We start from the raw sequence: 12,189 nt of genomic DNA, 5'->3' as shown, positions 1-12,189 counted from the left end.
ACTTTAAATTCACTCAGCAAACAGTCACAACCTTTGTTCTTCTTAGTTTTTTAGAAAAACAAAATCTGAGAGGCTCCACTGCCATATCCTTAAAGACCCATAAAGAGGCAGGAAGGAAGATGGGTGAGTGTTACAGAATGGAGGGAACCCTAACCACGCAAGGACATCCCCACCCGGTCCAGAGATAGCTATCTCCCAGGACATTTAGGGGAAGAAGTCAAGGTGACAATGAAGAAATGTACGCTCTGACAAACACGTCCATGGAGCACTTGCATATTAATTCAAATGTCTATAACCAACTTGGCTCATATCCTCACATTAAAAGGCTATCTTTTTCATTTGTTTATTTACCCATCGGATGTGTGGCAGACCCAGAAAGCTGGCTAGTCCAATAGCCATTCACAGAGACACCGATGACACCCTTATGCTCCTAATGAAGAGCTCATGCCTTGATCTTCAGCAGCCATTGTGTGACCTTGAAGAGACAAACAGGGGGGATGAAGAGTCAACACTGCAGAGATGGTAAACTGGAAGGCGAGCAAGAGCCCAGGCTCCCAGCGACGTCACCTTCTTGGACCAGCCCTGATGATATCCGCTTGGGCTGCTTGTGAAATCAACAATACCAACATGCAATGAACACATGCCATTTTTTTTTAAGCGATTGCTACTCAGTACATACCCTCCCTCTAGGCTCAGCTTTGAACACTAATATTTGATTCATCACTGGAAGCCCTGCTGAGTTTTCTTTCTCGCTGTCATGGTTTCATACACTGCCACTCACATGCAGGCTTTTGTTCACCCCTGCCTGGATTCCTACAGTGACTTCTGTCTGCTCTCCACGCCTCTCGTGTCTCCAGCTCCGTTCCATTTTGCACATAGTTCTCATCTACCTCTTAGATTATCTGATGTTCTCTTGGGCGTCTATCCTTCTAGACCAGGTCTGAATTCCTCAAATGACACCTGGCCCTTGGTCTACACATCTTACCTGTGAATTCTTCCGACTAAAACTCTTAATCAGTTTAGACACTGGATTTGTTTTCTATTGCTGGGGTAACAAATGACTGCAATTTTAGTAACCTACAACAGCATGCATTTATAATCTCATCATTTCTGTGGGTCAGAAATCCTGGCACAGTGTGACCAGCTGGTTCTCTGCTCAGAGTCTCACTGTTGAAATGGAGGTGGTGGCTGGCTGGAGATTTTATCTGGAGGCTCTAGGGGAGAGTCTGCTTCCTGGTGCGTCCAGGTTGTCAGCAGAGTTCAGGTACCTGCAGTAGAGGACTGAGTCCCATCTCCTTGATGGCTGTTAGCTGGGCTCATTCTCAACTTCTAGAGGCTGCTCACATTCCCTGGCTCATGGCTTCCTTAATTTTAAAAACACTCAAAGCAGGTCACATCCATTCTATGCTTTCGATCTTCCTCAGCTCCCCTTCTGCCTCCTGTCTCCAACTCCAGCCAGGGAAAATTCTCTGCTTTTAAGAGCTCATTCGATTAGCTTGAGTCCCCCAAGATAATCCAGGAGAACTTTCCTATTTTAAGGTCTGCAACTTTAATTGCATCTGCAAAGTCCCTTTTGCCATGGAACCTAATATATTTCTGTTACTGAGAACGACAGAATGGATATTTTTGAGGGGCCATTCTGTCGGTCGTACACTTTTAGCCACAAGTAACGGAAAAACCAGTCTCAAATGGTTTGAATAAACAAAAAATTTATATTAAATGTATACATAAGACAATCCTATTGGAGGTCAGATGCCCAGTGCAGACCAGCAGGGCCCCAGCTTTTCATCCGGGTAGCCTTCTGGTGCTGGCCTCCCCTCCGTGTCATAGCTTCATCCTCATCTCAGTAGCAGGATGGTTCCAGGTGACATGTTTAGACAGGACAACTGCCAGATGAAGAAGGTCAACGGTTTCTTCCTACGTCTGCTCTTCAGAATCCCCCACTTTCCCTCCTACTTCGTTGGCTAGCATTGGGTGACGCGTCCACTCCTACACCAGTCCCTGCGAAAGGGAGTTGGAATTACCCCAGGTGGCTTAGACAAATCATATGGGAGTGACATGGCCGCTGGTGGTCACCCACAACACCGGCTCCCAGCTGCTCACTATTCTTTTGTGTCATGCTTCTCCCACCTTTGTGCTTTCATTTTTACTGGTTTCTTCATTAAAAACTAGCTTCTTTGTCTCACCATCAGTCCAAGGCCTCTGTTATCTTTAAGTCCAAGAGCATCACATTTCCTTCCTGAAGACTTGTCGAATGCATCCCTCCCTCCAGTCCATCCCTTCTTGGTAGCATGACTCGATCTGACACATTGCACATGACTCCACAGGGCCTGCTCCTCAAATGTTTCTCCCCTTAAACAGCTTATACATTCCTCCAGGACATGAGCAATGACTTCTACAAACAGTGAATCTGGGGATGAGTTCATCAGCTTAGTACCTGGCATTAGTTGCAAAGTTGACGGCACAGTCCTCATAAGACCACCCTCACTTCTGATACCAAGTTTAGGGGCTCTGGAAACCACCCTCGGGTTCGAGCATTTGCTACAAGGATGCACAGAACTCACTAAAAGCAGTTATATTCATGGTTATGATTTATTGCAGGGAAAGGATACAGAGAAGCATCAGCCAAAGGAAGAGACACGTAGAGCAGAATCTGGGGAGATTCCAAATGCAAAGTCCCCATCGTCCTCTCCCTACTGAGCTGGGACACTACCTTCCCAGCATCAGCGTGTGATAATATGCACAGGGTACAGCCAACTAGGAAAGCTCCCCTGAGCTGCAGGGTTCAGAGTGCTTCACTGGGGCTTTATCATCTAGGCACGATTGATTGATTGCCCACGTGTTTGCATCAGACTCCACAATGAAAGATACTGCTTGACCCAAAGCCCCCACCCCAGGTCACAAGGTTGGTCTTTCTGGTGGGTCTAGCCCCTCTCCCCACAAGACTGTGGGGCCTGGTCAGTCCCATCCTAAAATCTATTGTGACCAGACCCACCCCAAAGAAAGAGATTCTCACCAGTTATGACATAGATTACCTCCCAGAAACCAAGGGCAGTGGCCAGTCTCCTCTTTGGGTAAGGCCAAATTCTTCACCATACCCTTCATGGTACGTATTTTGGTAGCAGCTACGAACCTGGTTATTACCAGGAACTTCAGCAGAGTTCTGTTGATAACCAAATTAATATTTAGATATTCCAGAACAATCATACTTAAAGAGGATTTACCATTTTGTGCCCCTCCACCAAAGCCTTATTTTCCAGCATCACTCTTACTTATCACATAAACTAAGCAAGAGAATCTCTCTGTTGCTTTTTCTTCACAAATTATATAAGCTCATTAAGGCACAATCGGTTCCTTTTTTCTTAATCTGGAGCAAGTGAATGGTGTAAGAATGAACAACAGGGCCACAGACTGAGTAATCCTGCAAACACTTTACCCCTCGAAAGAAAAAGCAATGATCCCCATTAAACTTGAACAATCATACTTAATTATTGCAGTGGTTACAAAGTCAGAGGCACTTCCTACCTCTAACTCAATATTTTTCAGGCCTTTTAAAAAAATCCATCCTTTCATCAATATCATATTAAAACTTTCTTGAATCGAATCTTATGACTCTATAAAAATCTAGTAAAGGAGATAAACCAACTAAGTGAGGTTATAGGACAGGAGAACAGGTCTTGCCACGTATTATTTCTACAGGAGAGTCATCATTTCTGGGGGGATCCTGAGGTTCCATAGTCAGTACATAAAGTGAAAATATATAGTCAAAATGTGACGATATCTGAGCATTTTGTTTTGCCTTTTAAGTAAACGTCACTGTCTAGAGGTGAATGGAGGTGGGGGGACGGGTAGGCGGGTAGAGAAGCCTAAAGCGCTCCTGCACATCTGGAGGATTACCTATCATTCTGGTTTTTAAAAACGATTTATTTAAAAAATTATATGCAATAAAATTCAGCCTTTTTGATAGCGCAGACCTGTGAATATGGAGAGTCATGTGTCCATCACTATAACTGGTACACAAAATTCTATCACGGCCACCCTCCCAAATTCCCTGGTGTGGTTCCTTCGTCGTTACCACTTCCCTACCCTAAGCCCTTGTCGACCGCTAATCTGCTCTCCATCTCTGTCGCCTTGTGCCTTTTCCCAGAATGTCATATGAATGGAGTCGTGCTGTATGTAGCCCTGTGGAACTGGCATCTCTCACTTAGCCTAATGCATTTGAGAATTGAAAGTTCATCCTTTTATCGCTCTGGAGGTTTGTTTATCTGTGGTTATTTATTCATTGGTTGTCGGCTATTATTGCTCTGAGTATCAAAACTTGATCACTTTAACACATCTTAGAGGGTTTGTTTATTGTTGAGGGGATCAAACACAAAACCCCAGGACTGAGAGAAATGACATTAACTCGAAAGAGTGGAAAGTGAGGAAACTGAGAGATGCAGGAGCAGACCTGGGAGTGAGAAGAGAACGAGGAAGGTGAGACAGTATCACTTGAAATAGTGATATGTGTATTTTAAAACCAGATGTGATAAAGGAAAATAGAAAGAAAAGCCTGTATCAAAATCTGATAGAAAATAAGGGGCCATCACCCATGTTGAGAGAAGCCACATTTAGATTTTTTAGAAGATGTTGCTTCTTCAGCATTTGCATCCTCCCTCAAATGGCACATTTTATGTCTCAAATGCTTCCCTTTTCACAGCCTTTGGTTGGAGAGGCAGCCTCATTACCGTCATTTTTTACTGGCTGTCAAGATAGCTCCGGTTCAGCCGGGCCCAGCCGAGGTAATGACCCAGGCAGGGGAGTAAGCCATCAATTCAATATATTTCCTGAATGCTACATTCTTTCTAAAAATAATATGTAAGATGTCTGCAAGCTAGTTCCTGAATTGTTTTTATTCAAGAAACTTTAAGATGAGCATTGCCGGCTCGTGCATTAGTGTTCATCAAATACTTCAAATGAAACGTGCTCTGAAAAGTCAGTGCTGAGTTTCCAGAAGAACTCTTCTAAGGTTCTATTTCCCATATTCTTTCAGAATTCTGTCCTGAGTCTTTCCCAGAGCTTTTATGCGATTCTCGCCCGGGCTGGACCGGAGGGAAGTGTTCACGTGACGGGGCTGCTCTTCCTTCTCTGCTTTTTCTCTCTCTTCTCTCTTCCTCTTCCCTCCTGTCGGTCATCACCACAGCGGGCAGAAGCTGTTTCAGGACCTGTTCTCAGAGACAGAACAACCACCAGGGTTGGCTCACAGAATCGGGCTATTATTTTCCTACAACCAGCATTTGGGGTTCACCTTCATACCCCATCTTCCTGCAGTAGCAGCCCTCCCACTAATTACCCTCAATTACATACACGCGGGGATTCAAGTCCAGGTTGTCTGATTCAAGAGTGCTAACTGCTACTCCTCTCTAACTCTCCTGTCTCATCCTGTTGTGCATGGGCATTCCAAGCCATGTTATTTGCACCCACAGAATCAATGATCTTCACGGTCCTTTGGGTAACTTACATTTTTTACCCAAAACTTACATTGGGAAGGAATTTGAATGCCTTTCAGTGTACGCATATCAATTTTGGCAACCCTGAGCAACAACACACCATTTAGTCAACAGTTTCGTGTGTGTTTCTCTAATCATGCATTCAAGCAACTCTCATATCTCTTTTAAATTAAACCCTTTAAAACTTTAAAGGGTTTAATTTAAACCTTTAAAACTTTAAAATCTTTAAAACTCTACCAGGCTTTCTACCATGTCATAATCATTTTGTATTGACCCAACAACATTGTGAGGGGGGGAAGCGACATTCTCAATAGAATTTTGACTTTCCTGTAGGCTTTGGAAGAACAATAGAATTGCGTCAGCAGCCTTAAGTGAGTAGGCCGGGGGCCCAGGCCAAACTTCACAATAGCTGGCACCTGGTAAGAGGTAAATGTACGCATGCGCTAGTAGCGTGAGTCCGCATTATGAACAATACGCATGCGCAAGCAGAATATATAAAAAGGACCAGCGCGCCGTGCCGCGCCGAGGCGCGCCATCTTGTTGCACTGGAAGTAAGCGGCAGTTTCGCTTCACGTCGGCTCCTCCCGCAGTCTATTTCCCGGCATGTCAGCTCCTTGCGCATTTTTCCAGTTGGGCAGCTTGCCTCCTCGAATCCCTCTCCCGCCCCCCTCAGCTGACATCTTGTCACTAGTCTTCTTTATATACGATTGGAGGAGGTCATAGAGAGGATGTGACGGCCAGTGGACCTCTACAATCAAGGCTCCTCACGCCGTTCCCTGTCCTTGGGGTGTGTGTTCCAGCCACTGTTTTCACGCTAGCAGCCGTTTCATGTCTTGAGAGAGTAATGTATTGTTGAGACCATCGGACAGTGTATGTGACTGAATCCTATTAAGGGCGCTAATACCGATTTCGAGATTCCAGCAGGTGGGTGAAGAGAGTCACTCATCTTGCAGCCGCTCAAGCCAAGCCATGTAGGTAAGCGCCCTCGTTTATTACACCTGCTACCAAGCAATCGGGAGGGATCGCCTCTGGTCTTGCCTTGCCCTCTGCAGAGGGGCCGGTTTTGAATTTCATCGGGAATTCCCAGGGTTGCAAACCAACAACATTCTATCATTTCCAGGACAAGAGATGAAGTCAGAGGAACAGTTGCCTCCTTGCAGGAGTTAGCCAGCCAGAACTTCATCTTTTTCCCCCTGCGTGGCCATTTTATTTTCTACTTTATTCTACCTTTCAAGCCCAGGGGGCGACCAGAAATGCCTCATTCCCTTGGACAAAAGGTGCTTAACTAATGAAACAAAACTGAAAAGGAAAGTAATATAAGTCACTTTTTTTTTTTTTTTTTTTTGGTAATTTGGAAAGACTGGTATTCTAGTTTTTCAGAAATTGTAGATTTAACTATGAAGTCTGACAAGTTGGTAGCAGGAGCATTCTCTGATACTTAAAAAAAACAAACTCAAAATACACACGGGGAAAAGCGATATATTTGAAGGCGCAAGTACTGACTGCGGGGGGGATTCCTTGCACGTGAAAGCGGGAACTCCTCAGACTAAATGTTGCCCTCAGTAAGGTGCATACATTTGATAAGTGCTCACACACTTATGTTTATCTTTTGCTTGGCTTCTTGACATACTCAAAACTGCAGGGGGAAACCAGAAATTTTGGTGAATAATTATAATGCTTTATGAATCTGTTGAAGGAACCGCTTGAGGTCCTCATGGGTGAAAGATAGAGGATGAGTCAGCTCCTCCTCTGTGGAAATTATCAATCTGATTTTTCAGCTAGTCCCCTATCAAATAGGTCACTGCCTGAGCGGTTACTAGTAAAGACAGCCTGAAACTCCAAATGGTTAGTGTCAAGGACAGGGTCAAAGGCATAATTGTTATTTTCATGAACCGGGTAACATGGTTTAGCCCCAGCACATGAGTTTAGTTACATTCTGTGTTTCTATTTTCGGTGACAAATCAAGTGTCTAGATGAGAAGTCATCACCTCCCCCTCTTCACAGATACTCATTTTTAGAAAGAAAGAAAGAAAAAAAAAACCACCCACGTATATACCGGCTTAAAACTCCTTACTTCCACAGTTCGTAGGGATAAAGAGATCCATCTGAGATTATATTTCCCATGCTCACCATTTCCCAATAAATTCAGCCTCTTCCCACGTGTGTGCTCTGGAGAGGCTGGCTTTGTTTGAGATGTTAACGATTACCGCCACTAAGGAAAGGCGCTTTAGCGTAGCTTTCTTGTAGATAAGTCCATTACTGCCCAGAGGAAAATCCATTAAGAGCCTAATCCATCTCTTGTCTGCTCAGACCAAGACAATGGGGGAAGGAGGCACGGACACTATGCTGTTTCTCCCATGGACCCCAATGGCCTCTCCAAGTTAGTTGGCAGTCCCTTTGGGGAACACCTTCCAGTTCCAATAAGGTAGCCCTGAGCCCTGATGTCCTGTACGGCCAGTACAAACAAAGCCACTTTAAAACCAGAGATGTTCTGAAAGGGGAGGGTCCTGTCAAGCAGATCTGGGCTGTTTTCCAGGATAAAGAAGCTTCACATGACACTTAGAGTGATGGAGCTGTTTCTGAGCTGCTTCTAAAATTCCTCATATTTTTCCTGTGTTCCTATATGTGACACTGTGTAGATTCCCTGACCATAAATGTGGATCATTTGAGTTTTATAGTACAGTCCCAGCTTTGGACTGTCTGCCCTTAGAAAGGTTCATTTTTTACTGCAACCCTGGGATGTGCTCTCAAAAACACCCTACCCCCAAAGTCAGACTCTCAGACTCCAAATCTCAGCTCCCTCAGTGTTTCATGTGCTTGATTTCCTTCCTTCCCCCGTAGAGGGGGACAGATCTGTGTATTAAAAACCAAAATTTCAGGTGCCAGAAGTGTGTCTTTGAGATTATTGGGAGAATTTGACCCGCCATCCCCCACCCTGCGGCAAGGTTGCGGCTTGTGTCCCCGTGGCAGTGTGGTGTTTCAACCTAGTGTGACTCAGTGCTCTCTTCTAGATCAGAAAAGAAGCAAGGCCAGGGGTGATGTGAAGGATGAGATAGTCCAGGTAGCCTGGGGCCTCCGAGCAGGGACTCAACTTCCCGTCCCGCCGCCTTCCCCATGTTGGGAGGGACTGGAGGGGTTGGCAGCTGGTTTAGGGTCTTGGCAGCCACATGGGGCAGGAAATCAAAGATGCACATTTAAAATGCAGGCACTTGTTTCCAATCTATCTGACTAACAGCAGCAAGCTGAATGCTGGTGCTCGGGGCAAGAGAAATACACTGACCAAGTTTGCTCCTATTAAGGCAGTTTTAATTGATGGCACTTGGCAGTGAGATCCCGCCTTCCCGCTACTCTCCACGCCCCTTTGGATTTTAAGAAAGCAACGCAACTTTCTTTGTACTTTATTCATTTCTTTTCCCTGGGGCCAAATGCCCAGCACATTCTAAATGAAATGAAGAACCTCTAGGGGTCAGTGCAGTGTAAAAAATGGCCAAGGCTTGAAGCTGAGCAGAATCCTGTGTTTCAATCACAGCTTTGTCCCCATTTCATCCTAATGAGGGATGGCTCCCGTTACCTCCTGCTGAGCCTGGCTCCAGAAGCAATCCCCTTGATGGCCGTTTTCCTTTAATGTAACTTTAAACATTTGCAATCAAAGGCAGCTCTAATGTGGATTTCGGACGATCTGTGCCGTTTTCAAACATGTTGCTTTTCACCTGTTCTGTTTGAACCTAGAAGGTTGCCCCCTCCCACTGTCCTTTCAAAGCTTCACCGGTGGGGTGGAGGTGGGGGGAGTGCAGAGCCTGCTGCCCGTTCACCACACTTTACCCCGTTTCTTCCCTTGAAGTAGAAGAAACTGTGTGTGGTGAGACAATGATCATTGGTCTCGTTAAACCTTCAAAGATTCAACCCTGAGCGATGGAAATTACATGGGACAAACCTATTGTGTTTCTTCCTCAAAATCAGAGTGTGTGGCCGGGTGGCCAGCTGTCCCCCTCCGCGGTGCACAGTTACTAGGCACAGGCTGCCCAGCCCAGGAGTCTGGACTCTGGCGTGTGGGTGGGGCCTTGTGACCGCTTCTCCCGCTGGAATGTGAGCATAAGAGATGCGCGTCATTTCCAGGCTGAAATGGTGAAAAAGCAGGTGTGCCTCCCCTACCGTCGATCCCCGCACCTGCCAGATGGAGACCAAGGCCTCTGAGCCCCAGGGAGTGGAGGAAGTCGTCTGTGTCCTCAGATCACCCTGTGGAAGGTCTGCTGCAAAACACCCTCCTGAGCTTTTACATAAAGGAAAACCTTTCTTTTATTGTGTTAAGCCTCCAAATTCCTGCTGCTTATCTCCTTAGCAGCTAGTGTTATCCGAACTTAGCTGAAAGGTGGGGAGGCGGTTATAGACTCGTCAAGCGGAGTTTCCCAGTTGGTGGGTTATAGTGGTTTGGTTTCTCTTCCTACTTCTTTGATGCACCCAGTAAAGCTTCGGTCACGTCACCTAGAGCGCCAAGCTCTGGCAGAAGTTTCCTTCTGAGACTAACAAGGAGGAGGGAGTTTTTTTTGGCCTTGGAATAACTGTTGTTTTTAAGGGCAACAGATCCAGAGTGGAACATGCCCGTTTTCTTTCTTTCCACACTCCCAATCATAATATCCCATTGAATCAACCCAAGTTGGGTTTTCTCATTGTCAAAAAAACAAACAAAAGAACCCATGTGGGGTGTGTGTGTGTGTCCGTCCGTCCCCTATTGTATACATATGACATTTTTGGCCTTTGTCTTTCAAAGTTGAAAAGTCTTAATTTCTTTCCTTATGTTGTCAAAAGATATTTAAGTTTTAGGGCATGATGGGGGTGGTGTGGGTGTGTGGGGGAGAGAATGATAAAAAGACAGAGGGCACACCAGAATGACAGGTGGGGACAGAGAACTTCTGTTGAGACCCCTCGGCAGACACTGCAGAGCGTGAGGGATGCTGGGAATATCCTGAGCCCTAGTCTCTCCTCACTGAGGTCGTTTCAACTCCACCCATTCACTCCTCAGCCCTCCTCAGTTCTGACCCCACTACCTCACTGGGACAGTTCTCAGCTCACAAAAGTCCAAATTCCAGCATCCCTTTTTCAGCTCTTAGTCCTATTAGCCCCTCCACCCGACCCCACCCCAGAGCACTCACTCCTGTGGACCATTTCTTTGTGATGTGCTTTCTTGTTGGCTTTTTGCAGTGTTGTGTCTCCCGACCCCCTTGATCTGGGAGGTAGCTGCTGGCACTGGTGCCACCACTTCTAGTGTCCTCGTTCCCTGCTAACAACCTTGTGAATGCATCCTGACACCCGAATATGGTTCCAGAATCCTCCCTCGGGGGCTCCAAGCAGACACTGCCCGTTGATCAAGGTTGACGTGATGGATGATACCTCCTGTCCAGCCTGCCTTAATTGTGTCTCTCCTACCATCTTTGATTCTATTTCATTTTGATGTCCATCCTTCCCCTGGATGACACCATCCCTTCCCACAGTTCCAGTGAGTACCCATATGCCAAAAACACCCCGATCTCTATTTCTAGATCAAATCACACCCCCCCCCCCCTAACACTGATAGTTCTACAATTCAGCAGATTTTCCCACCTGGAACAGCTACAAATGCTTCTAAGTCAGTGTGTCCAAAACCAAGCTCATCATCATACCTCCCCAAATCTGGTCTCTTATATCCTCCAGCTTTGTTAATGGCACTGTAATCCATCCAGTGGCCCAGGCTAGAAGCTTCTTTTCCTTTCTTTCAGTCTCTCTGCCCCCATTCCTACCCCCGCATCACCACTGCTTTCCCCTCAAAGTCCACCCAGTAACAGAGGCTGTATGTGATAAATGCCAGATGAGTAAAATGGATAATTGCTTGGCAGGAAGGGCTGTAGCTTTTCCACGATCTCCATTTAACTACCACTCCCATCCAACCGTCCCCTGTAAACACGCACTCTCAGTGTACTTAATGGTGTACTTAACGCTGCAAACACAACCAGCCTCTCCTTACAGGAAAGTAGCTCTTAACCCCTTGTGCGTGAATTTTGGAGTTCTCTGCAAGAAAGCATTTCTAGCTACACCATTCCCCAGCCTAATCAATCTTCACTGGTTTCTCTTTGCCTGTAAGATAAACCCCCAAACTCTGAGCCTGTTATCGGAGGATGTGTCTGACTCCAAGCTACATTTCCAGCCACATGAACTGCCTGTTCCCCCTCCACGTCCAGCCCTCAGGTCTGGCATGTTCATTACCCACTAATTAGTTGGTGTTTCCAGGATATTTTTCTTGCACTTACCTGCCGGTGTCTCTTTTCTTCCTAATTCTATCTGGTCACTCAGCTCGAATGTCTCTTCTGTGAAACCTCTAACTCATTCAGGTAGACCAATCAGAAGTAGGTGTTCTCTGCTCTGTTCCCCAGCACATGACACATTTCTGAACAGCATGTGCAGAATCCTGATTGGGTGTCTTTCCTGCCCTCCAATTCTAGGTCCCTACAGGGAGGGACATCTGCTTATTTTTGAGCCCATGACACCTTGCATGGTGCCTACCGCCCAGCGGATGAGGGTGAAGGAGGCAGCGCACGTGCTAAAAGAGGAGGTGAGCGTCATCACTGACGAACTGCTAGGATTTTCACTAGGACATTTTAAATGTCCTAGTCAGGACGTTCAAAATCTAGAAGTACAGTTCTGGGGTCTGCAGGACAAAGGGGCCCCG

This window comes from Camelus ferus, chromosome 30 (genome assembly GCF_009834535.1).
Source record: "Camelus ferus isolate YT-003-E chromosome 30, BCGSAC_Cfer_1.0, whole genome shotgun sequence".
NCBI lineage: Eukaryota > Metazoa > Chordata > Mammalia > Artiodactyla > Camelidae > Camelus > Camelus ferus.
The sequence above is the reverse complement of the archived record's forward strand: the minus strand, read 5'-3'. Positions refer to the sequence as shown.